Source organism: Pipistrellus kuhlii, unplaced genomic scaffold (assembly GCF_014108245.1).
Source record: "Pipistrellus kuhlii isolate mPipKuh1 unplaced genomic scaffold, mPipKuh1.p scaffold_m20_p_4, whole genome shotgun sequence".
NCBI lineage: Eukaryota > Metazoa > Chordata > Mammalia > Chiroptera > Vespertilionidae > Pipistrellus > Pipistrellus kuhlii.
In genome coordinates, this window is record NW_023425540.1 from 71666141 (window position 1) to 71691838 (window position 25698).

Consider the following 25698-nt stretch of genomic DNA (forward strand, 5'->3'; position numbering starts at 1 on the left):
TGTAGCCCTGGGCTCTGCTTTGAGCTAGCTTCCTCAGTACAACAAACAACAGGCTTGGGTGGCTGGGCTGAGAGACCCTGTGCTGGAGGCAGCTCGCCTTGCTCTGGAGAGAGATTGTGTACATCTGGCCTTGGCAGGAGAATTTGCACCATGAAAGGCAGCAAGCCCTGCTGCTCCCTCCCTCTCTTTCTTCCTTCCTTTCTTTGTCTCCTTCTCTCCTTGGTCTCTCTCTATCTCTGTCTCTCCCTCTTTAGAGACAGTGTCAATCATTTACCTTCAGGGGCTGGGGGGGGGGGCCAGCACACGCCTCCTCCCCAACAGGACAGGACAGCCCAGGAAGCAAGCCAGCCCCTCCCGACAGCAGGCCTGGCCCCTCCGCTACCCCTGCAGCCCACCGGGCCGCACAGAGGAGGCAGCAACATCTGTTCTTCCACTTGCTTCATTTCTTCTTTCCCTTGCACAAGGATGGGAAAACAGGCTGTCCCCCCCCTTTCCCACCCCCGCCAGCCCCGCCATACTTGACATCTGCCTCAAGCATGTCTGGTCCCTAAGTGTCCCCGGAGGAGATAATATTTTAACAGTCATTTCTGGGCCTCATGGGGACCATCAACCACAAGGGTGGCTGGTTCCTGAGGTCTGATGCAGGGGGACACAGCAGCAAGCCCAAGCCGAGGAGAATCCGTTCCCACCGCCCCAGCCATGGCGGAGCTGATCCATCCCAAAGGTGGGCCGGCAGGGCTGCCAGGAATCCGGGCAGCGCCAGCCTGGAGTTGACCTAATTTGGACACGGGCTCAGCCAAAGCTGGCCATCGAACACTCGAAGGGGGGAAAGGCTTTGCTAAGCTATAAGCAGGCTCGCCATGGAGATGCCTAACCCACTCAAGGAAAGTGATGGCTTTCAAGCACTTCTATTTTAATGCCAGCATTTAGGCGCACTAAGAGCTGATGATACCCTGCTTAGGATCTGCCTTTTGTTCCTGGAGATCGACACCCTCCTTAGCACTGCCCAGACGTCACAACCGCTGCCTGCGCTGAGCGTCGATAAAACTCCCTTTAAAGGATGTCCAGCCAGCCTTCAGCCGCTGTCTCTCCCCTCTTCCATGCACAGCGCTTCTCACAGGACGGCTGTGTCCGAGCCCGGTGGTGCGTGACTCTCACACACCGTCTATGTCACGTTGGCACTGCTGCCCACTCTGTGGCTCTGGCTGCGGAGCCCTGGGATGGGACTTTGCTGGCCCACACACATCCCCGTTGGCACAGGCACTCTGGCTGACTCTGGCGCCCAGGTGTAACTTCACCGAGCGGCTGCTCCTTCGCTGTTCGGTGATGGACGTTGACTGGCACGGCTCACACCCCAAGCAGGTGGCTGGCAGGAAGGTCTGGGGGAGAAAGCCAGTGACTGTCTGCTCTGGACTCACTCATGGCTTTTCCTTGTTTCGACATTCCAACTCGCTTTACAGGTGAAGTCAGATGCAGCCCCCCTCTCCCCGCCTCCGAAGGCAAAATCGATGAGGTCGGAGCAGCACTAGCTGAGGTGCATCCCGCCAGCTGCCCCCTCTTCCTGGGCCTTCCCTGAATCTTCCAGCTGCTATGTCTTTGGTTTCTACAAGGACTGGTCTCCCCTTCCTCTGGGAACCCAGGGTGAGAGGTTACCGTATTTTCCGGCGTATAAGACGACCCCCTAATTTTACAGTTAAAACATAGGTTTAGGCCTATATTCGCTGTATAAGACTACCCCCCACTTCCGAGGCAACACCAGTTCTTTTTTTAATAGACCACCTCTCTGACTCTGGCCAATCTGCTCATGAGCAGGCTTTTTACTAGAACACAGTGTAGCTTCGAGTACAGAACATGTACACTGTGTTCTAGTGAAAAGCTTCGGGTACAGAACATGTACACTGTGTTCTAGTAAAAAGCCTGCTCGATTGGCCAGAGTCAGAGAAGAGGTCTATTAAAAAAAGAACTTTGCCAAAACCGGTTTGGCTCAGTGGTAGAGCGTCAGTCTGCGGACTGAAAGGTCCCAGGTTCGATTCCAGTCAAGGGCATGTACTTTGGTTGCGGGCACATCCCCGGTGGGGGGTGTGCGAGAGGCAGCTGGTCAATGTTTCTCTCTCATCGACGTTTCTAGCTCTCTATCTCTCTCTCCTCCTCTCTGAAAAAATCAATAAAATATATTAAAAAAAAAAAAAAAAGAACTGGTGTTGCCTCGGAAGTGGGGGGTAGTCTTATACAGTGAATATAGGCCTAAACCTATGTTTTAACTGTAAAATTAGGGGGTCGTCTTATATGCCGGAAAATATGGCACTCTAACCTGGCAATGTTAAAAAACTGGAGGTTAGCTGAAACAGGTTTGGCTCAGTGGATAGAGCATCAGCCTGTGGACTGAAGGATCCCAGGTTCATTCCGGTCAAGGGCATGTACCTTGGTTGCGGGCACATCCCCAGTAGGGGGTGTGCAGGAGTCAGCTGATCAATGTTTCTAACTCTCTATCCCTCTCCCTTCCTCTCTGTAAAAAATCAATAAAATATATTTTAAAACAAAACAAAACAAAAAACTGGAGGTTACAATAATAACCCCCAGACACTTCATCCTGTGTCACCCTCACCTGCTTCACCCTTAATCACTCCATGGACACTCTGGCTCCCAGGGGCCCCCAGACAGAAGGATCATCTTCTTTCCCACGTGATGGCTGCCCTCTCCCCCACCTGCTGCAGGTCACGATGGCAAGGGTGCCTCTGCCAAGCCAATGGCTGGGATGCTGACGCCTGCGGGAGACGCCATGGCCTCTGCCTGCACCTGGGACAGCCTGGGCCAAGGAGCCATCTCAATAAAAGACTCAATCTTTCATTCATTCAAGAGCACCCATGTGTCAGGCCCTGTGCTGGGCACCAGGGACACCCCGGAGCCCCGGTGAGACCAAGCTCCTGCCCCTGTGGGATATACTATTCAATAGTAAAATGGGTGCAGGAAAGGATACCGGCAATTATAGCCTGGAGCCACACGTGCACCTCAGAAGGCAGGAAGGAAGGTATGGGGGTGCAGGAGAGAAGCCTGACTCAGTCTGGGGTTTAGGGAAAGCTTCTTAGAGGAAATGACCTCTGGGCTGATCCTCGGAGAGTTCACTAGAGCAGAGGGCGCAGGCGAAGTGGGGCAAAGAGAACAGAATGTGCAAAGGCAAGAGTTAGAGAAACGTTGGGAGGAGTGTAGGTGCCGGAGTTGGTGAGGGTTAGAGTAAGAGGGCAGACAAAGGGCCGGGTAAGGCTAGAGGGGGCGGCATGGGCAGATGGCCTGGGAGGGTGGCAACCAGTCTTCCTGGGAAACCAAGCTGTGCATCCAAGGTTGTACTCTGTGGGGCTCCAGCCAGGGTGGCAGAGGGGGAGACCGGGGTTGCCCTGATCTGGGTGTGCTTCAAGGAAGGACCTCACCCTTCGTGTCCCGAAGCCCTGGAGAAGCAGGTCTCAGAGTCTGTGCTGCTCTTCACCACTGCCCTCCCCTGTGCCTGGTGCCATTAGCCCTGGGCTCCCGGGCACAGGCAGCAGCAGGCCCAGAGCCCGGCCCATGGGTGAGGCAGCCCCTCACTGCTCCAGGGTTCCAAACGTTATCAGCCGAGGGCTGGGGACCACGGGGTTAGGCCCTCACGAATGCCTTCGCCTGGGCCGCACGAGGCAGGGGACTGCCAATGTGCCCTGGGATGGGAATGTTGTCTGGAACACCACCCTGCACCTGCCCTGGTGCCTGCCCAGGGAAAAGCACAAAGAACCTTGTCACCGGCCTCAGTCCTGGAGGGAATGTCCTCTCCCTGGTGCTGCTGGGACCTATGGATGTGATGACAAAGTTCCCTACTTTGCTTGGCCTACTATGGCCTTAGGAGTCCAATGGTCAGGCTCGGCAACTGGCCCATGGGGAATGCAAGAATCACAATGTTACTGCTTGATTATTGATTGATTGATTATTGGTTATGTATTGAGTGCTTCATATAATAGTCATAATCAATCCACATAGTAATAATCAATTGCTATGTGGACTGTTTTACAGGTTTCATCTTGTTTCATCTTCACAACGGCCCAAGGCTCTATGTTACCCCATTTTAGTGATGAGGAAACGGACCACAGAACTTTGCGGGCCTGAGATTCCAACCAGCCCCGAAACCTTCTGCCTCTCACTTCCTTTCCCTGCCCCTCACCCCACCCTGGGATCTTATTTTCCCTTTGTGTTCATTTTCTACTTTGTCATTTATGCTATTGTCTATGTGCATTTCTGTTTGGTGAAATCCTTTTCCTGGCAAGGTAGATGTGATTAGGCAAACAAACCAATGTAAAATGCCGTCCCTCCCAGCACTGAGCCTTCGTCCTCCACCCAAAGGTGTGTGTCTATAGGCCCAGGTGACTCTCTTCCGGAGAACTCAGGCCGCTCACCACACAAGCCCAGGGCAGGCCTGTCTGCCAGCGCTCCATGTGCTCTGACGTCTCAGGGGGACAAGGCTTGGGACCGAGCTAGGGTCTTCCTGCCCAGGCCAGGCCATCCATTCCTTCACTCCGTCATTCATTTGTGCAGCACATGACAGGCCTGAGGCTCCAATGGGACCGCCAGAGGGCTGAGCCTCAGGGTTGATGGATGAGACCAGTGGGGGCAACACTGCATCAGAGACAAGAGTTGCTGTGTCCCTCCAGCGCCGGGGTCTGTCCTGGGACTGCTCCCTGAAGCAAGCTCCCACGTTGGGCCCTAGAGTCCCTAGCCCGGCTCCCTGCAGGCCCCTCCCTCGCCTGCGCAGGCAGCCTGGGCCTCCCTGCACACAGAGCACCGCACGCAGGGAGGCTTCCGGAGAACGGCTGCCACGCCGGCGTGCTCAGAGCCTCTTACTCTTCAGAGCTGCCCCAGGCCCACGGGGCCTGGACCCAAGCACTTGAAGAGGATTTGAGATGCCCACCTTGGCCCCTCCTTCCACCTCAGCCTGGACCTCCCTCCCCAGCATGAGGGGCCGTGGGAAAAGGGACACTTCCATTGCTCCTTTGTGTCACAGACAAGCTGGCATGGCAGGACTGGCTGACTCCCAGGCCTGGTGAGGACAGAGTGACAAGTGTGCTGGGAACCCCTCAGCTGTGGCCATGAGGGCTGGTGGTTGGGGAGCAGCCTTGGGAAGTGCAAAGCAAAGGCAGGGCAAGGTGCCACCCAGGTCTCTCCCCCCTCCTCCCCCCCCGCCACCCTGGGCTGCCACCCTGGGACCCCACTGGCCTGTGAACTCTCCGTGGCTCCTGGAGGCGCCATCGCCTTCATTTTCCAGAAGGACGCCTGGCAGGCTGAAAGGTGGGGAAGGAGCGGCGCGTTATTGTGCACTTTTTCTTAAGTCTGTGATAAGCTCCTTCTATTAGACTATAGATCTCGTCACATAAAATAGATTTGTGGACTCGCAGCCGGGGAGAGCCACGCTCCTGAGCGGCGGAAATGGCTCATTTCCCCCCCTCTTCCTCGAGTAACTGATGGTCATGAATTTTTCACCCAAATGTCGCCACTAAAGATGTCACCAGCCTCCCACCCCTGGAGGTTTTATGATCTGGCTCTAATGGGGTGGGGGCAGGGGCGCGGGGAGCGGGGACAGCTGTTGTCCTGGAGCTGAAAGGGAATGTCAGTGAGTGGGGACAGCGCGGAGGCCAGGGTTTCTGGGCTGGAGACGAGAGGGCTCCATTTATTGAGCAGTTACTGTGGGGCAGACAGAAGCCAAGCACTTTACACCCATTCTCTCTCTTCATCTTCACAGCAGCCTGGCAGGGAGGTGGCAGAGGGGCTGGGACTCAGAGAGGCTGAGTAACTTGCCCAAGGTCACAAAGCTTATTGAAGCAGCAGAGCCACCAGCAGCCCCAGCTCTGAAGGGTGAAGGGCTTCCGGTCACTGTGTTACTGCCTGGGTCACAGACGCGGGACCTGGGGCCGGCTGTCCGCCTCCCCTTCTCCGGCTCAGGATCCTAGATGAGCAAATCACACCACCTGTGGTGGAACCGTGAGACTGAGAAGTAAGACCTACACTGGCTTTTCGCTGGGGGCAGGGGGTGAAAGGGAGGCGAGGGAGATGAACTCCTTCGCAAGGCTCAGAGTCAAAGTCAGATGTGATGGAGAAACAGCCTTTCCTCCTGTGGGGCTCAGCTCTGAGAGACGGAGACGCCCCTTGTGGCAACGTGTGTGTTCCTTTTGGGTAACGAGTTAGGGTGGCATCCACAGCTGGTGGGGGAGAGGGTGCAGAATCAGGGCTGGAAATACCCTCAAGGACCTCAGGCAGATGCCCCCACACTAGGGGGCCTCCCTAGGCTCCTGGCCATCTCCTGCAGCACCAGAAAGGAGGGGACCCTGACTCTCCACCCTGGGGAGGGCTGGATTGCCGGGTTGAAAGAGAGGGTTCTGGGAGGAGAGGTAGGTGTGGGGAAGGACCATGTCCTCAGGGAACAGCCCCCAAAGGCTCCCACTCGATACGTGATGCTTGGAGGTAGGAAGGGCAGGGCACGGTTACTGTCTCCATTTTTCAGAGGAGGATGTCAGATCGCAGGTGGAAGTCGTGGGGGAGGGGCCTGGAAGAGCAAGCTCTGGCCCCTGAACCAGATGCTGTGCCCAGTTCCTGCCACTTCCTCTCTCCCCGGTTTTGTGACACCTGCTCAGAACAAGCTCCAGCTGGTCTCTGGCACCGCTGCGGGCCCAGCCCTGACCATTTTGGTCATGCTTTCCCAGGCCTCGGGCCCCAGAGCAATGGCTGGGAAATCAGGGTTACCCAAGGAGGCCTGGGTGGCAGGGGTGGGAAGTAGGGGGCATTGCCAAAGCCTCTCCACAGCCTGTCCAGACTGAAACGCAGGAGGCCCTGGTTCTAGTATCTCCTTGTCCCTCCACAACTCACCTCAGCTTCCTCCTCTGAATGAAGGGGCTTCTCCACCAAGGGGAGACCCCTCACCTGCATCCTCTCTGTCTCAGGAGCAACAGCATGACAGCCCTCTATGACTTGTTGCCCATGGAGCTGCCAGGGCCTGGGGTTGGGGGTTGTGGGGGGTGGGGATTGTCATCGGAGCCCATGGAACCCTGGGTAGGCCTGGTGGGCTGCAGCGAGACATCCAGGAAGAAATGATGGGGGCACGTCAGCTCTTCAGAACAAGGATCCAGGAAAAGTGGAGGTCCAGGCCCTCCCCGACTTTGCAAAGCCCTCGCCCCCAGAGTGAGAAGGCCCATCTGGGGGTCCTCATGGAGCCTTGGGAGGAGCAGCAAGGCTGAGGGGTGGGAGCAATGGGAAGGAGGAGACAAACCCAGCACTGAGCCCCTAAACTTTAGGCCTAAGGGGAACTAGAAAATGTCTTGGATTGATTGACACTTTACAAGAATCAAACACTTTGCACGCGGTACTGCAGGCTGCAGCCATGTTATTGCCCTATAAATGAGTAAGACGTATGTTGACTGATTCACGACCAGGAATCGAGCCCAGGACAAGTAAACAGGCGATTACGACGCAGCCCAATAGATGTGGTAAATGCTGCAGTGAGAGGAGGGAGCCCTGGGTGCTTGCTGAGCAAGTGACTAACTCTGCCCAGGGCAAGGAGGTGGCTAGGAGCACTTCCTGGAGGAGGGGACCACTCGGCCAATAAACATTAGGGACACTCGGGCTGCAGTTCTCCTGATGGCAGACCGTGACTATCACCGAGGGGTAAGGGGGGGCTGGCCGGGGGTGGGGTCGGGGAGATGGGGGCAAGCTCAAATTGCTTGGATATTTAGAGTTTTATCTTGAAATGACATTTTTTTTTTCTAATTACTTACCACACTGTGAGTAGGCAGACCGATGGAGCAGAAAGAAAGCCCAGAAACGCACCCCAAACACTGATTTCGTGTTGAGAGAGGTGGCCTCTTACATCAGGGGTGTACAGATGAAAGTTCAGAAGAGGTTTAATTTTTACGAGTTTATTTGAGCTAAACCGATGACATGTGCCAGGAAGTAAGATCGCAAATGCTCCCAAGATGAGAGTGTTAATGAATGGTTTGGGCAGAACTGGGAAGCCATCTGGAGAACCAGTACAGCTGGAGGCCTGGACACCAGGACACCAAACTCCAAGTGGACCCAAAATGTAGCTATAGAAATTAACCCTGTAAGAGAATCAGAGGAAACCATGAGGGAATCCCTGTATAATTGTAGGGTGGGGATAACAACTCAAAATTCCAATAACGACTCAAAATCCAGAAAGCAGAAAGGAAAGATAATGAATGAATTAATAATACCAACAACACAAACTCCTACGTGGTAAAGAATACCGTAGACACATTCAAAAGACGAAGAGGGAGAAAAATGCTTGCCACTCACACCATAGCCAGGGGCTAATCTCCCTGCAATGCAAAGGGTTCCTAGGAAACAAGAGGACACAGGACTTGAACAGAGCCCTGGGAGGGAAAAGAAGTCTCGGTGGCCTTACACCTATTAAAAGGTACTCTTCCCTCACGCATATTAAGATGTGTGTGAATCAAAACGATACCAGGATGCCATTTCTTACCTATCAGATAGGCGGCCGTCCAAAAGGATGACAGCACAGCCTGCTGGGGAGGCTGCTGTGTTGGGCAACAGGCACGCTCGTACGTTGCTGGTGGGAATGAAAAAAGTACAACCCCGACGAAAGGTGATTTAGTCATTTCTTATCACAGTGGCAGACGCATTTACCCTGTGGCCCAACAATCCCACTTCTGGGAATTTACTCGACATATACATGACGAGCACATGAAGGATGTGCGAGCTTCTTCCCCGAAGCTGTGTGCAACAGCCAAGACCTGGCCGTGACCCTGGCGTAAGTCCGAAAGGACTGGGGAAATGAGCCATGGTACATCCACACAGTGGAATACTATGCAGCGGTTGGAGAAGCAGCGGGAGGTGAAGGGAGAAGGGGGAGCAGCAGGAGGAGGAGAAGAAGGAGCAGAGGGAGGATATGCACAAGTCTCCTATAGGTATCACTATAGGTTAAAACATGAGGAGTGGAACAGCATACGTGTATGCAAATATATATCATTTCATGCATCTGCATGAGGAATACTGGATACACCAAAACTAGGGATCAGGGGGTAGGATGGCTGGGAGAGGAGTGCGAATGGGACTTCTGGAGCCTTTGATGGCAGTTCGGGTCTTGAGCCATGTGAATGTATTGCCCATTGAAAGTTTGATCATGACACTAAAATAAACAACACGCCATGAAAGTAAGCATGGACGTTTATCGGGTATGTGGCTGGGGGTTTGTTTAGCCCTAAACTCCAAGGCCTAGACCTATAACAACCTGCCCTCCTTCAACTTGGGGAGAAAGGGCTACAGGCGGTGGAATCACTCACGGTTCCAAGCAGGGCAGGCACTTGGGAGCCCAGGAGAGCCCAGGGCTCAGGACCAAGAACACCTCCAGGGCAAGGGGACTGTGGCCGGAGTCCCTCAGGCAGTTCTAGACCAAGGTGGGACCTTCTCGGGGCACAAGCACCTACACCCCCACGTTCAATCTCTACACTTAGCCCCCAGCTCCTGGCTTCTCTGCCGGCTGCTTTCTGCACGAGGAAGAGGATTCTCAGCTACCTCGGTAAGCTGAAGGAAGCCCGGAGTCCAGGGCCTGGGCAGACTGGGCCCAGGGCCCTCAGCCGATACAATGGCAGGTGGCCAGAGAAGCAGCTCTGGTGCTCAGGGGCCAGAGGGGGTGGCCCTCTCCTCCCTCCCTTTCAACATGAAGACTTCCTCCCAGCGGCAGATGAGAGGTAGGCAGGGAAGAAGGAAGTCCTAGTTGCCTCCCCACACCCACCTCTTTCAGGAAGCCTGCCTGGGTCGGTGGGGATGCTGGGACACTGCTTTGAAGCCCCTCTGCCAAAGCCTGTCCAGCTCTGGGACCCTGGGTCCTGACAGTCCACCGTCCCAGAACCGGTGTGTAGGTGTCCCAGTCCGGAGAACCCAGCCCTTCACCAGGGCTGGTGGGGCTCCGTCCGTAGAAACACAGAGCAGGAACACTTTGCACACTGGAAGGGGCTCTGCACTCATAACATCTCCCCCGGGGTGGGAGGGCCGTCTGGCTGCGGGTCCCCACCACAGGCCCAGGTTTTACTGTCTGCATTAAATGCCACGTTTGCTCGCACCCCACCCAGCGGCCTGTACACACCTGTATGCGGAAGGCTGTAATTTTTCTGCATGAGTCACAGGCAGAATCACACCCAAATTACCGGCACTCCGCTCCTTAGGGCGGGCTGGCCAGGCAGTCGCCTTTGTCTTCCAATTATGCTGTTTTTTATTGCTCTTTTAACTATAGCAGAAACACCCAGAGAGACAAGGTCTGGAGGGCAGTTAATGACATGAGGGAAAGCCACGCAAAACCACTGGATGGGGGCCATAGGAAGCCCTATCGGGACCCAGCACTAACCCCTCTAGGTGGGTATAAGGAAGCTACATGGGGTGGGGGCTGGTGAATGTGTTCTGCCTTCCTACGGGATTCAGATCTTGGCTCTGGTACTCATCAGCTTGTGACCCGCACAAGTCACTTTACCTCTCTGAGCCTCCGTTTCCATTTCTATAGAATGGAACTGCTGAGGGGATAACTAGGCTGGCATTCTATCTATGCTGAGTCCTCTGCAGGCCCACAGTTGGTGCTTTCAGTTTTATAGGCATATTTATTTTCACTCAGCCTCCTATCTTTTTCTACAGTCCCTAACCTACTGTCATGCACACAGTAGGCACACAGGATAGCTAAAAGAGCAAGAGCTTTGGAGTGCAGTTTTCACCCATCATAAATATACATATACTAGAGGCCCAGCGCACGAAATTCGTGCACAAGTAAGGTCCCTAGGCCTGGCCAGCAATTAGGGCCAATCAGCAGGGCAATGGGTGGGGTGACCACTGGCACCTGCCTTGGCCGGCCTGGCACCCCCCGCTCACTGGCCCTGCCCCTGTCACCACCACCAGTCACCTCCCTCTGCAGAGTGACTGGTGGTTTGATCAGAGGGCCCCTGCTAGCACCCATCTTGGCTGGCCTGAGGTCTTTAGGCAGCTCCTGCATTGAGCATCTGTCCCCCGGTAGTCAGTGCAATGAGTCATTCCACCGTTTGTTGCATATTAAGCTTTTATTATATAGGACTAGAGGCCCAGTGCATGAAATTCATGCGCTGGTAAGGTCCATAGCAGCTGCTGGCTGCTGGCCGGAGCCTCCCTCCCTTCCCCCAGCTGGCCCCACCCCCTGGTCGAACTCCCAATTGAGGGGACAATTTACATATTATGCTTTTATTATATAGGATTTTTTATTTTTAATGATTTCCGAAAGGAAGGGAGAGGGAGACAGAGATAGAAACATCAATGAGAGATCAGCTGCCTCCTGCACACCCCCTCCTGGCGATTGAGCCTGCTACCTGGGTATGTGTCCTGAAATGGAATCAAATCCTGACCTCCTGGGTTCGTAGGTCGACGATCACTGAGCCACCATGGCTAGGCAACCCATCATAAGTATTAACTAAGTACCTTGATGTGAACAGTGCTGGGGATCCAGAGATCCAATCTCTGCTCTTAAGGGGCTCATCCTCCCTGAGAGAGTGGAGACCCAGAGCAGTAACAGGCGAGACAAAGCAGGTGGCAATGACCACATCCTGGAAGCAGAAAGGCATGCCTAGGGTGGTGCATGCCTGAGCCTGAGCCGTGGAGGAAGAGGCAGAGGGAGCTAGGATAGGAGAGCGTGTTCTCAGGCAGAACAATGCGTGCAAAGGTCCGGAGGCGAGACACAGCTGCAGGAGGTTTGGGAACAGCTGGAGCTGGGAAGAGAACAGGGAAAGATGAGACCTGAGGAATCATCAAAGTCAGACCGGAAAGGAGCTTTACACCAAGGCTAAGAGTTTGAGCTCCATTGAAAGGACAGGAGGAGCCCTTGGGAGGATGTGAAGCTTTTTGAGGCTCTGATGTGGAGGGTGGGAGAAATGTGCATTATGAGGATGATGGCAGAGACAGTTCAGAAGCTACAGCCATGATCAAGGCAAAAGATGGGCAAAACTAAATCTGGAGCAACTTTGAATCTCTCCTCGGCCATATACTACTTGTGAGAATATAGACAAGTGATTTACATACTCCTGGCCATGGTTCCTCATTTCCTCATTTCTAAATCACAGTAGCAATGCCTACTTACCAAGATAGCAAGATTTAATAGGGATTAAAAGCCGGACTACGCCACACTGATGTAAATCAATAATTGAATAAATAAATAAAATGGGGGAGAAAGCACAGCTCTCCCATACAATTAACACTGTAGAAGAAAATGAAAAAGTGGTCTTCAGACAAATACCAGATAATAATTGTTGCAAATGATATACGCTCAAAGGCTACTAAAATTAAGACTAAGCATGTGTTGAAGAGAAACAGGATGTGCTTAGTCTCAAGTATCACTCTCCAGACACTTATTAACTAACTAGAGGCCCAGTGCACAAAATTCTTGCACCCGGGGTGGGTGGGTGGGGGGTCTTCAGCCAGGCCTTCACCCTCTTGAAGTCCGGATAGCTTAGGCCTGTCCCCCAGGGGGGTGTGGGCCTCAGCTATTAGTTGGACACTCTTAGCACTGCTGTGCTTGCCAGCCATGAGCCTGGCTTCTGTGGGAGTTCACTGACCACCAGCGGGCAGCTCCTGCATTGAGCATCTGCCCCCTGGTGGTCAGTGACTGGTCCTTTTGCCATTTGGTCTATTTGCATATTAGCCTTTTATCTATAGGACTGGGGGTCCAGTGCATAAATTCATGCACCTTGAAAGGAACTGTGGGCCTCGAGGCTGCAATGGGCACAGGGATGGGTCTCAGCCCATCGTCTGTGCCCCCATCCAGACCCTCCTGGTCCCCTGTCTGTCAGCAGCCCCACTCCCACCACCTCTGCTCCCATGTGCTGACAGCACTTTTGGGGCCAGCGCTAGCAGCAGGTTCAAGCAGTAGCTCTGGTGCCAGCAATGGGTGTGAGTGGGCCTAGTGCCAGCAGCAGGTGTGAGTGCCGGGTGGGACCGTGGCATGTGGGAACAAAGAATTTTCAGTAACCACTAGAGGCTTGCCCTGATGACAGCAACCAGTGCCCCCACCTTGATCTGGTGCCCCTGCTTACCTGCTCCACCATCCTGCTGCAGCTGACACCTGCCATGTTCCTTGCTCTGCTGCCTGCTGTCCACACCTGCCATGTTCCGTGCGGGCCCCCTGGTGGTCAGCACACATCATAGCAACTGCTTGTTTGGTTGTTCAATTGTTCTGCCATTTGGTCTATTTGCATATTAGCCTCTTATTACATCTGATAAGGGGAGGAGAACAGTAACTTTACAGGGAGAAACCCGATGGACACACCTTAGCCAAACGATCAAGGCTACTGCAATAAGTCATATTTCTAATATATACCTAGCAGGACACAACATTGTGGCATTCTCACCCAAAATGTATAACCTCACTCTAACCATGGGAAAACACAGGACAAATTAAAGTTGAGAAAAATTTGACAAAATAACTGATCAATATTTTTCAAAAGTGGCAAGGTTATGAAAGATGAAGCAAGAACACGGATGTGTTAGCAACTAAAGTGAGGAAAAATGACAATGGAATGCAGTGTGGGATCCTGGATAGCATTCTGGGACGGGGAAGAGGGTGGTAATGGAAAATCAAGGTAGATTTAAGTAAGATCTGGAGTTTACTTAATAGTATTGTCCCTTTTTCGATCTCTTGCTTTTCATGATTGTTCTGTGGTTATAGAAGATGCTAACTTTAGGGGAAGAGAGGAGGGATATATAGGAACTCTATTTTTGCAATTTTCAATAAATCTAAAATTAGCTTAAAGTAAAAAGTGTGGGGTTTTTTGTTTTTGTTTTTCTTCAAGGACCATATCAGTGGTTCTTAACCTTGGAGACACACTTGAATTAGATAAATATTTTTAATGATGATGGCCAGTTCACTCCTCAGACCAGCTGGACTGGCATCTCTTGGGGGGGACTAGTCTTTGAAAGTCCTCAGGTGATGCCAATGGCAGCCCTGGTGGAGGGTGCCCTCTCTGAAAGTCACTTGGCCCATAGTAGGACTTCAATAAGTCATCACTCCTCGGCATGACTGACACCTTTGTGCATTCAACAAATATTGTTGAGTACCTGCTAATGGGCAAGGCACAGCAGGGATGAACAAGAAAGATAAGATCTTTATATTCCAGTGGGGGAGTCAAATAATAAATATGTGAGATTGCACATATGGCAGGGACTTTAAAAGAAACAAGTGGATACAGTAGGGGGAGTAACTGGAAGGGTGGGAGCTCCATTAACTAGAGTAATTCCGAAGGGCATCCCTGATGATTTGACACTTAAGGGGACATTTCATCTGGAAATAAGGAGCCTAGGAGAAGGGACTGGGTGAGGGAGAACAGCCAGAGTCCTAAGGCAGCCTGGTAGCCATAGAGAGGGATGGGGCGTGGGAGACAGGCCAGGAGGAGGAGTCTGGATTTCACTTCGGGTGCAATGGAAAGACTTCAGGAAAGGCTTAAGCAAGGTGGAGTGGGGGGATGTTCTTTTATCTGATTTAGGATTTTTAAAAGATCTCTGGAAAACAAAAAGATTGCTCTGGTGGCTGTGGAGAGTGACCCATAGGGAACCCATCAGGATCTCCTAGCTCTGTTTGGGAGAGAGATAGGGGTGTCCTGGACCAAGGAGGTGACAAGAGAGGAGGTGAGATGCCAACCCATTGAAACAGGCCTCTGTGTTGAACCCAGGTTTGAGGTAAACAGTCCCCTGGCTGCCCAGCTCTCCCCTCCAGCCCCTTTGCTGGACAGCTGAGCCCGTGTTCCTTCCAGAGTCAGCCAGCACCCACCATCAGAGCCCCACTGTCCCCCAGGTCAGCACGGTCACGGCCACGAGATCCCTTCCTTCAGAGGAAGCCACACATCACATCCCATATTGAACCCTAGGTCAGTCACATGCTCTTGGAGTCCCTTAAACTGATAGGGAAAGTGACACTCAGAGAGGAGAAGGCATTTACTCAACATCACACAGCACATGGAACCCAGCACAGACTGTCCCCCTGGCCAGGCTGGGTCCCTGGTTGGAATTCACCTCTTCCTCGGAGCCAGAAGGATGGGTGGAGGTATTGGCAGAGAGCTGCCCCCGTGTTCTTGGCAAACAAGGCAAAACTAACAGCTCACGCCAGGCTTGGGCCACACAGCCTGCAGATGGCAGCACTGACAGCCCAGAGATAGAGCTCCAGGCTGCTCCCTGTATTCCTTGACACCCTGGCCCAGAGAGACCAAGCTCCCAGGAAAGTCATTCTCACTAAGGTGTGAATGACTGATAGCTTGTCCTTTCCTGAAAGAGAAAGCATGGGGAGCATACACTGGGTTCCAAAAACAGGAGAAAGGGAAGGCACTAAAGATAAAAACTTTGCTTCCCCCCCTTTCCCCAACACACACACACACACACACACACACACACACACACACACTTGTATTCTCTTGGCAGCTGTAGGCCCTTGGGGCTCAGTTACTAGCTGCAAACTCCTCCACTTAATTTCCCAAATCAACAACAGATGCCAGAGCTCAGTGCTCATCTACCCCCACCAGTGCTGGAGTCCCCTCCACAGTTGGTGGCTGTCCCTGCCCTGGCTTTGGATGCCTCCAGTGCCAGGGCCTTGCGCTTATCAAGGGAGCTTATGCCATATGACAACAGCTACTAGAGAAGTCCCTTTATACAGGTGTGCAACAGGGAGGGAGGGATTCAAAGCTATAGGAGGATCTATTAATTTCCCGTTTTTAGGTGAGGAATATGAGGCACTGGCAGGCAAAGGGTTGCCAGACATCACACAGAACAGAATGGAGCTGGGATGCAATCCCAGGCCAGAGGCCTGACCCCTGGAAGCTCGAGCAGGTGGCCTGGGAGGTCCAGCCCTGGCCTGCTTGCCTCATCATTAGCAATCCCTTTGGTCAAAGTTCTCCCAAGACCTGGCCAGTGTGGCTTAGTTAGTTGAACATGGTCCCGTGCACCGAGAGGTTTACAGTTCAATTCCAGTCAGGGTACATGCCCAGGTTGTGGGCTCAGTTCCTGGCAGGATGTGGCCGATTGGTGTTTCTCTCTCTCATGGGTGTTTCTCTCTTTCCCTCTTACTTCCTCTCTTTCTAGAATCAATAAAAACATATTTTTTAAAAAAAGTGTTCTCCCAAAAGCCATGGTGAGGTGGGGGGGAGGGAGGGACAGAGTGGCACGATGGTGGCACAGGCCTAATAGTCACAGGCCCAGTTCAAGAGGAGACGAGGCAGGAATAGGGCCTCAGGATATCACTTCACCTCTCTGAGCCGAATTCCTGTTTCTTTTTTTAAATAGATTTTTATTGATTTCAGAGAACAAGGGAGAGGGAGAAAGATATAGACACATTGATGATGAGAGAGAATCATTGATTGGCTGCCTCCTGCACACCCCCCACAGGGGATCGAGCCTGCAACCCGGGCATGTGCCCTTGACTGGAATCGAACATGGAACCCTTCAGTCAGCAGGCTGACACTCTATCCACTGAGGCAAAGCAGCTGGGGCTCTGAGCCACATTCTGAGGAAAGTTGGGCCCACAGGCCTGGCTCCCCATGATCCGGGCAGGACATTCCTTCCCGAGCCCTCCCACCATGCCCAGTATACACAGGTGCTCTGGTGGCGATCAGGGGACTCAGGGATGGCAGAGACCAGCCTCACCTCCTCCTCAGGAGGCCCGATCTCCCCTCTGCCTGCTCCCACGTTCCTCCAAGGCTCACCCACCTCCTGCCTTGTTCTCCTGGGACGCAGGCCCCAGCTCCATCCCCCCACCCAGGCACAGCTACCTCAACTCAGGCCCCCTCCCTCCTGCAAAAGGCTGCGAATGCTTCTGAGGGCTGGAACATCTGGCTAATGACGGGGAAAGTGCTGAGACGACAGGTTATTTCAACACTGTCATCATCCGTTGGGTATTTCAACACTCAGTGCTTGTGCAAGAGACATAATGGGACCTGTCATAAACTCACGCTGTCTCGAGGCTCAGGCACGTCGCGGCGGGGCTGGTGGGGAGTTGTTGGGGTTTAGCAATAGGCGCTGTCTTGGGGCCTGCAGCCTCCTTAGGGTTGTTTTGGCTCCACGGTGGAAGGCCCCCGAGAGGAATCTCAGGGTGTCAGAGGAAACCCAGAGCAATTACCGCTGGGGTAATTAGATGGTGGCAGAGATAGATAGCCCACCTTCCTGCCTCCCCGCTTCCCTCTGCCTGGCAGGGAGCGGAGAGGGGAGGACTGGCCGTCCCATCCCACTGGGCCCGCTCCCAGCCTCGCGCTTGTGGGGAGGAGGCTGAAGATGACCTCATGGCAGCAGCAGCTGTGAATCACGGCCCTGACCACATTCCACTTCCCTGTGCGGGGCAAGCCTGTGGGCGCTCCGAGGTGCAGCTCAGCACCCACAGCTGTGGGGCGGCTCCGGGAGCCCACCGAACTCTCCACAGCGGATCAGCGTCAGGGCTGGGCTTAGAGTCCTTGATTCAGCTCATCCCGATCCAAGATTCCATCGGGATCCTGACCACCCCCTCAGGAGGCTAAGCTCCAGCTGCGGCCGGGAGGTGAGGTCCGGAGCAGGGCCCACTGACCACGGAACAGCGGTCGTGGAGAGCAATGCTGGCTCCCCCCACCACACGGGACAACAGAGCCACTGCCCCGACCTGGCAGAGCTGGAGGGATGAGTGACCAGAGACCCGCAAAGCCAAGGGAAGCCCAAGCAGAGCACATCCAGGCTGAGAGCCAGCCCGCATCCTCACCCTGCCCTCCACCCGTGCCCACCTCACCCCAACGCACGTCTCCAGAGTGGCCGTGGCCGGGAGAGACAGTTCCTATTGGGGATCTGGTGAGAGCTCATGGAGGATGGACTGGCCTGGGAGCTGGAGATGAGGTGTGGGAGGGGTCAGAAGAGAACACCCAGGGAGCGGGAAGAGTGTGGAGAAGAACGTGGGGTCTGGAACACATGACGCAGGCCATGTGGTCACACAGACTGAGCCACGCAGGGAGGCCCAGGAGCCTGCATTCCTTTGAGAGGAAGCCATAGGGCTTTGACCTCAGGAGTCCCACCTGCTCCGCAGTGCAGGGAGCCTCTTCTCAGGCTCTGCCTGGCAGCAAGCAGCAGGTGGAGGGTTCAGGGGAGGGAAGAGGAAGGTGAGAGGCAGAGCATGCCCATTAGGCCAGACCGTAACCAGCAGGGACAGTGGCCAGAGTGAGGGGTGGAAGAGAAGGCAGGCGCTCTGAGGATGTGGGAGTGGATCCCAGGATTAAGTTCCATGCTGGGAGGATTGGATGATGAGGGGCCCTTCTCAGAAACGTACCAAGGAGGTGGAGAGGGCTCACAAGGGACTCTGGGTCTTCTTGGACATTGGCCCCAGCTGGTCCACGCCCCTCCCCCAGCAAGGATGCTGATTCTCTGCTTGATCAGAACTTTTAAAAAATATATATGTTATTGATTTTTTACAAAGAGGAAGGGAGAGGGACATTGATGGGAGAGAAGCATTGATCAGCTGCCTCCTGCATGCCCTCTACTGAGGATGTGCCTGCAACCCAGGTGCATGACCTTGACTGGAATCGAACCTGGAACCCTTCAGTCCACAGGCTGACGTTCCATCCACTGAGCCAAACCCGTCAGGGCTTGATCAGAACTTTTGAGACAGTCAGATATTTTCCCAAGACACATTATCCAAGAAAGTGATGGTGTATGGCTCTTGGCTCATGCTCTAGGAAGCAGACTCCTCCCCTGATCCCACCTCCTGGCCTGTCTCCTCTTTCTCCAGTGTTCCCTTCTTGGCCTCTCCCGGGCTTCATTCAAGGTCACCCATAGGGTCACCAGGGCAGCCCAGCCAGCGTGCCAACCGCCTCCCAGCTGAACCCCACTGAGTCCTCAACACAGCCCGTACCTGTCCCTCCACTGGTGTGCCCACTGCTCAGCCCCCAACAGCACCCACCTCCTACCTGGACTCCCACTGCAGCCTTCCCTTGTTCTCCCCTGGCTGAGCTGCAGCCCAGTCCCCCCCTCCAGACCTCCCCCTCTGTCCTCTCCCAGCTCCCCTGCAGGAAGCTAGTCATCCAGCCCTCAACCAGGCATCCGCTGCCTGTCCTTGGGGCAAGGACCTGTCAGCAGGACTGTGCATCCCCTCTGCCAGAGCCCTTTTCCAAGTGCTGTTTTTACAGGAGGCAGTCACCACCTTCAGACATATGAAGGCTGGGTAGAAGGCTGGCTTTCCCTGACTGGCGCCCACGTCTCAGTGATGCTAGCCCCTGTCTATGTGGCCAGCACCATCCTCATTCCACAGGTGAGGGGCCAGCTGCCCCTGTTTCCTGGGCAGGCAGCCACCCCGGCCCTGCCCTCCCCAGCACCCCAGCTTGGCTTTCTCTCTGGGACCTGCTGCCCCTCCAGTGCCCAACACTGCCCTTGCCCATGTTCGCGGGCTCACGATCAAGCAGCCACGAAGCAGAAGGGATCCTGCAACACCCTAGTTTTTTGCTTCATCACTTAGGGAAGTTTTTAAGCATCCCTGGGCTTTTGTCCCTCCCCCTTCCAAAGGAGGCAGTGGTCTCTGCCTCTCTGGCCAAGGTCATGGCTTGGTGAAGAACACCTCTGAGCACAGGCTGACCGGTGGGGCAGGGTCTAGCTCTGCCTCTTGGAGCTGGGCCACCTCCCTGCGCTGGGCCTTTTTTCTCATCTGTAAAAGGGGTATAATAACTTCTCTTTTATCCAAAGCCCAGGAAGGTGTATGCGTGCTGTGTCGTGTTTTTCTTCTGGTGGTCAAGGTTCCACCTGGCTCTAGAGCCATCTGTTGTTTCTTGACGATCACTTCCCTGATGAGAGCTCTGTAGCTCCGAGGCTAGACCACCAGCCTCTTGACAAATGTGGTCTCGGTAAAGGCACCACTACAAACCCAGAAATGAGCCCATTTCCCATCAGCCTTCAGAGAGCTCCACACCCTGAGGCTGGGCAAGGACTCCGGGGGCACCCCAAGCCCCTGCCCACCTAGTGGGGCAGACCAACTCCAACGCACTCTCTCACTCTCACTCACTGTCTTCCCTCTTCCCCTCTCCCTCAATGGGTGCCCCATTTAGGAACCTTCTCTGAACATGACCTATGCCCTCTCAATGTAAGGCGCCTTTGAGGCTGGTCCACATGATGACAGGGTAACCGAATGCCAGGACCTCAGGATGGGAAACAGAGAGGGGAAGTCAGCTCCACACAAGGGTTGGGGTGGAGGTGGACAGGAATAGCCACACACCCTCCTGCCTGCTCCATGCCAGGTTGCACGCTGGGCCCTGGTGTCAGAGATCCCTGCTCCTCCAGCCCCAGGAGGCATTCTGAACCCAGAGGGGGCTGCACGCAGCATAAGAAGAGGCCACGAGCCCCATCAGAAGGGGGCCCGCAGGGCAGCCATGGTGCTGGGGAGCCTAAGGAGGGCGTCCAGGCTGCCCTGATTCCCGGGGCACAGGGGCAGCCTCGTTGCCCAGCCTCCTGCTTCTCCGGAGGCAGCCGAGATGCTGTCGGGGGTCCAGGCTAAGGCCCTCCCATTGTCACTTCCCCCACTGCTCTGCCGGATGGCACCGTCTCCTAATGCATCTGCCTGTTTACATTCCCCCAACGAAAAGCAGCTTTGTTTATGGAAAAAAGCTATTTTGGTTCCACGTTTTCTCTCTCAACTCCTCCGACTCCCAGGCAGAATGGCTGCTGCTCTCTTGGGGAGCGGAGGCGCCATGGAGGCCATCTCCACTCCTTGAGGAAGTGCCTCAGGGGTCCCTCATCTGTAAATGGGGTAATAGAGATCCAGGACAGGGGACTAGGGCACAGTGCCATCTTCTCCCAGAAGGCTCTAGGGAAAGGGCCAGTGTGAGAGCCGATGTCAGCACAGGGCAGACCAATGTCCCTGGAGGGCAGACCCAGGGCTTGGGACCCCACCCCCTCGGTGCACCAGCCCTGGGCTCATCAAACAGGCCCATCTCCCCTGCCTTAAAAATAAGTAATATTTTCCCCATAATATAGATGAGAAACTGAGACTCCCAGAGGTGACGTGGCATCTCTCAAGTCTCAAAGCTAGTGAGACCCGGGGGTTTCCCTCCAGATCTCATGCCAGTTCCCCAGCATGTGCCCGGGATGGAGGGAGACGTGCATATCTAACGGGGGAGGCCATGGCCACGGCCATTTCTATAAAAAGCCACAGCAAACATTTCGTTCCGGGCTCAGGAAACAGTGAGCTGAGCGTGAGCAGGCATAATCAAGTCCTGTGGCGTGGGCACGCCTCCAGAGGGAAGCTGCCATTTTCCAGATGGGAACCCCAAGCCCGGCAGGGGTACGAAAAAGCCAGTCATGCCATCCTTCTGAGAAAAAGCAAGCAAGAGGCGGCTTCCCTGTGCCCAGTGCCCCTGCCCTAGGCAGGAGACGGGGAGACGGTGTGTGTGTGTGGGGGGGGGGGGGACAACAGCAGCGGTGGCAGCAGGGGCCTCTGCTGAATGCTCACCGCACTCCATGCCGGATGCCTCCCCATCCTCCTACCTCGTGGCCATGCTCCCTTCCTCTGCGGAATTTGTAATTTCTGGTGCAGGCACATTACCTGGACTGCCAAAGCAGGTCAACAGCTGTCACCATGACAACAAAGCAAAAGGAAAAGAAAAGCTGCCGGAGGTGGAACACCCCCTGCAGAGACTGCAGGACACCTTCCCTGGCCCTAAGTCCCCTGCCCTGAGATGGGGAGCCCACATGGGGTGGCAGGGGCAGACGCCTGGGTCCCCTCCCCACGCTCGGGATGGCAATCAGGGAATGATGAGAGAAGAACTTAGAAGTTCTCAAGCCAGAAGCTGGATATGCTCCCAGCCCTGGGCACGGCCTCCATTCGTCCTCAGGGGGCTCAGCACGGGGCTAGAGCAGTGATGTAGGCTTGGGGTCATCTGTTCTAGAATAAAGCAATGGGCTCTAAGCCTTGAGGGGACACTGCTTCCCGCAAGGCCTTTTGCCCTGGGCTCCTCTCGCCCTGCCTTGCTCACGGAACCACATGCAAAACCACAAAGGAAACTTCCAGACCCTCAGTGGAGGGATGGATAGCTCTAGGGGATCTTGTTACTTGGGCAGACAGGTGTCCACTTCACAAAGGTGCCTGGAAGCCACCCTCGCACCAAAGCAGTGCTGCCCAAGATGCCTTTTCTCCATCCTCCGCTTAATCCCAGAAGGGAGAAGAGTTACAAATCATGCCCTGACTGGTTTGGCTCAATGGATAGAGCATCGGCCTGCGGACTGAGAGGTCCCAGGTTCAATTCCAGTCAAGGGCATGTACCTTGGTTGCGGGCACATCCCCAGTGGGGGGTGTGCAGGAGGCAGCTGGTCGATGTTTCTAACTCTCTATCCCTCCCCCTTCCTTTCTGTAAGAAATCAATAGAATATATGTATTTTTAAAAAAGAGTTGTAAATCAGCATTACAGGCGCCAGCCCTCCTCTCCCCCTTTCCTGGGCAGAGGGCAAGCATGGAGGGGAACCTCTGTGCTCATCTGAGGGGCGGTCAGGGCTTCCTCAGTTGGACCTCAGGAGGTCACTATGGCCGAGTCAGCAGCCAGAGCCCTTCTTGGAGCATCTTTTTATTTTAATATCATTTGTTGATTTGAGAGAGGAACATCGATTTGTTGCACTTACTTATGCATTCATAGGTTGCTTCTTGTATGTGTCCTGACCGAGGAGATTGAACCTGCAAGCGTATCAGGATGAGGCTCGAATCAACTGAGCTACCCAGCCAGGCCAGCGTGTCCTCCAGAAGAGGAAAATGTGGCCACTTAGCCTAGTGGCCTCCTGCCCCAGACTGTCTCCCCAGCAGTGATTTCCCCCCGAGTCTAATAATAGGAACGGCCAACTTGAACTAGGCCTTCCCTGCTCCCTGGAAAGCACTGTGATAGGCTGGTAGCGATAGTTTATAAAATACAGTCACAGCCTCAGCCTGCGCCTGCCCTCGTCTTACATCACCACACTGGGAGGAAGTCCTGTGACCTGGGAGGCGCTGGGGCTCAGCCGCACGCCATGGGCCCAGGGCCTGGGTTCAAAGGCCCCCTCACCCTGGAGTACAGTCCTGCGCAGTTTAGAGGCTTTCCCCTGCCTCATCCCGATTCACCCTTGGAGGTGGGTAAGGAAACAGAGAGGGGATGTCAGACACCTGGAAAGCACAGTGCCAGGACCCCGCCCTCTTCTTTCTTCACCTCAGCTCACAAGCGAGTGCTCAATTGCCCACTCTGTGCCCAGCGCTGGGTGGTAGAGGCCTGGGTGGCTGTGGACCTGGCCCTGCTCCTGGCCTCAGCCCCTGCCATCCAGCCCTCCATCAGCAGAGGGTCCTGACCAAATCCAGATCAAATCCCACCCTGCCTGGCTTGCCCAGAGCCTGAATAATAGTTCCCGCTGCTTAGAAGATCAGCCCAGTCCTCGGTCTGATGTGTTGAGATCCCATACAAAATCGTCTCTGTCTGCCTCCCCCTCTAATTCCCTCTTCATCACTTCGCACTCTCTTTGTTTTGGCCAAATAGACCCAATTCTTCCTTCCTGAAAACTGCTGACACATGGCAAGCACACCCTGTTTCCTGTCCCCGGGGACTATATTAAGCCAGCAGAACGCTCCTATGCACACTCAGTGTGCTCCCCCCCCCCCCCCCGCCCCAGGACTTTGCCTCGGGTTTCATGTCCCCCCATCCATCCACATGCACTTCAATGCCCAGTTCAAATTCTACCCTCCACAAAGTCACCCCACAAAGACATGACCACTGCCCTGTATCAGAGCTGAAGCAGGTCACTCTGCCTGGCATCAGAGTTGCAGGCCTGTCTCTTATTCCTTCCACCAGGTGGTGAGTTTCTGGGGTGGGGTGGGGTGGGCGTCTGCAATGAAGGATGTGACTCCTCTCAGAGACCCTAGTACCGAGCACAGCGTCCCACAGAACACAAGAACTGCTATTGATGACTGTCCGAATGAATGAATGAACGAATGAGCAAAAGGACAAATGAAAGGAGAGGACGTAGTGGCAGGCCTTTGGGGTGCCCATCATGCTCAGAGTGTGCTGGACAGCGGGCTCCCCCTCTGTGTTATGGACCTCCTGTGCATCATTCTTTTGCCTGAGAAAAGCCTCTGAACGCTTCCCCAAAGCCTGGAGAATTCCCACCTTATGGGTTTCCATCTCCCCTCAAGAAGCCACTCATCCACTTTCTGGCCTCGCTTGCAGCTAGTGTTTAATCATGAGCCCTGGCCTCCACCAGTCACACCCCAGACTCAGGATGGGGAGGGGTGACCCAGGAAATAGATGCCACGTGGAATTCATCCTGACTGGCAAGCGTCAGCTCCCATGTCCAGTTTCCAAGGCAGTGCCATGACTAGTGTAGGAGGACACAGGAGCCAGCCAGGTCTGCCTACACAGCAGTCCTGTAGGGAGATCTGGGCCCGCTCCTGGTTCTGGTATTCTAGCTTTCCTGGAAATTTCATGCTATGGCGTATCCTTGGATAAGTTTCTTATCTGGCTAACCGGGCCACTGTTGGCTTCCGTGTCTGAAATTCCAGACTCTGGGTGTTCACCTCACAATGATGAAAGTGCCCAGGAAGCCTCCACTGAGCCCAGCTTAGACAGGCATCTGCGCATGAGACAGATGTCCAGCCAGGCCCTGTGCGGGGCCTTTGGGGGCAGCAGGCTGAGAGAGGGACAGAGGTGCACCAGGTCAGGCCCCCCCTGACCTGTAGGTGCCCACTCACCAAAGTGGGATCAGGACAGGTTGTGAGAGGTGTTGCCAGAGGTCTGACATTGCCCCTTCACCCCTGCTCTTGTTTCTGCCATCAATCCCCTCAACCTCTGCTAACTCCTCCTCATTATCCTATGTAATAATCCTATATGATAAAAAGGTAATATGCAAATTGACCCTCACACTCTCACATCACAAGATGGCCACCCCCACATTGTCACAAGATGGCTGGCAGGGAAGGGCAGTTAGAGGGGACTAGGCCTGCAGAGGAGAGCAGTTGGGGGAGACCAGGCCTGCAGGGGAGGGCAGTTGAGGGAGACCAGGCCTGCAGGAGAGAGCAGTTGGGAGTGATCAGGCCTACAGGGGAGCAGTTAGGTGTCAATCACGCTGGCAGGAGAGCAGTTAGGGGCAATCAGGCAGCCAAGCAGGCAAGTGGTTAGGAGCCAGCAGTCCCGGATTGTGAGGAGGATGTCCAAGATTGGAGAGAATACAGGCTGGGCTCAGGAACACACACACCCCCAGTGCACAAATTTCATGCATCAGGCCTCTAGTCTTTTAATACTCAGCTTCTCATCATCTCCTTCAGGAAGCTTCTACCTCTTCTGGATTAGGTGCCTCCTCAGTGGTCCCAGAGACCCCAGCCAAACCTGCCATCTGTGCCCTTCCACACTGTATAACTGTCCATTGCCACGTCCATCTGTGTTCTTATTGGATGGTGACGCCCAGAGGGCAGAGGCCATGTCTGGTCCATTTTGAGAAGTCCACACCAAGAGCAGTCCTGGCACATAGGAGATGCTCAGAGAATGTTTGATGAGTGACAGAGTGACTGAACATGCTCACCTGTGGAGAAGTGAAAGGACTCTGGGCTCAATGAGACTGGAAGAGAGGCAGTTGCCCAGGTGGCCCTGGGGCTTGGTAGGTGCACTCATCCCTACTTGACCCCCCAGGCCAGTGATAACCTGCTGGGCTTGTGTCTGTGCAGAGGAAATA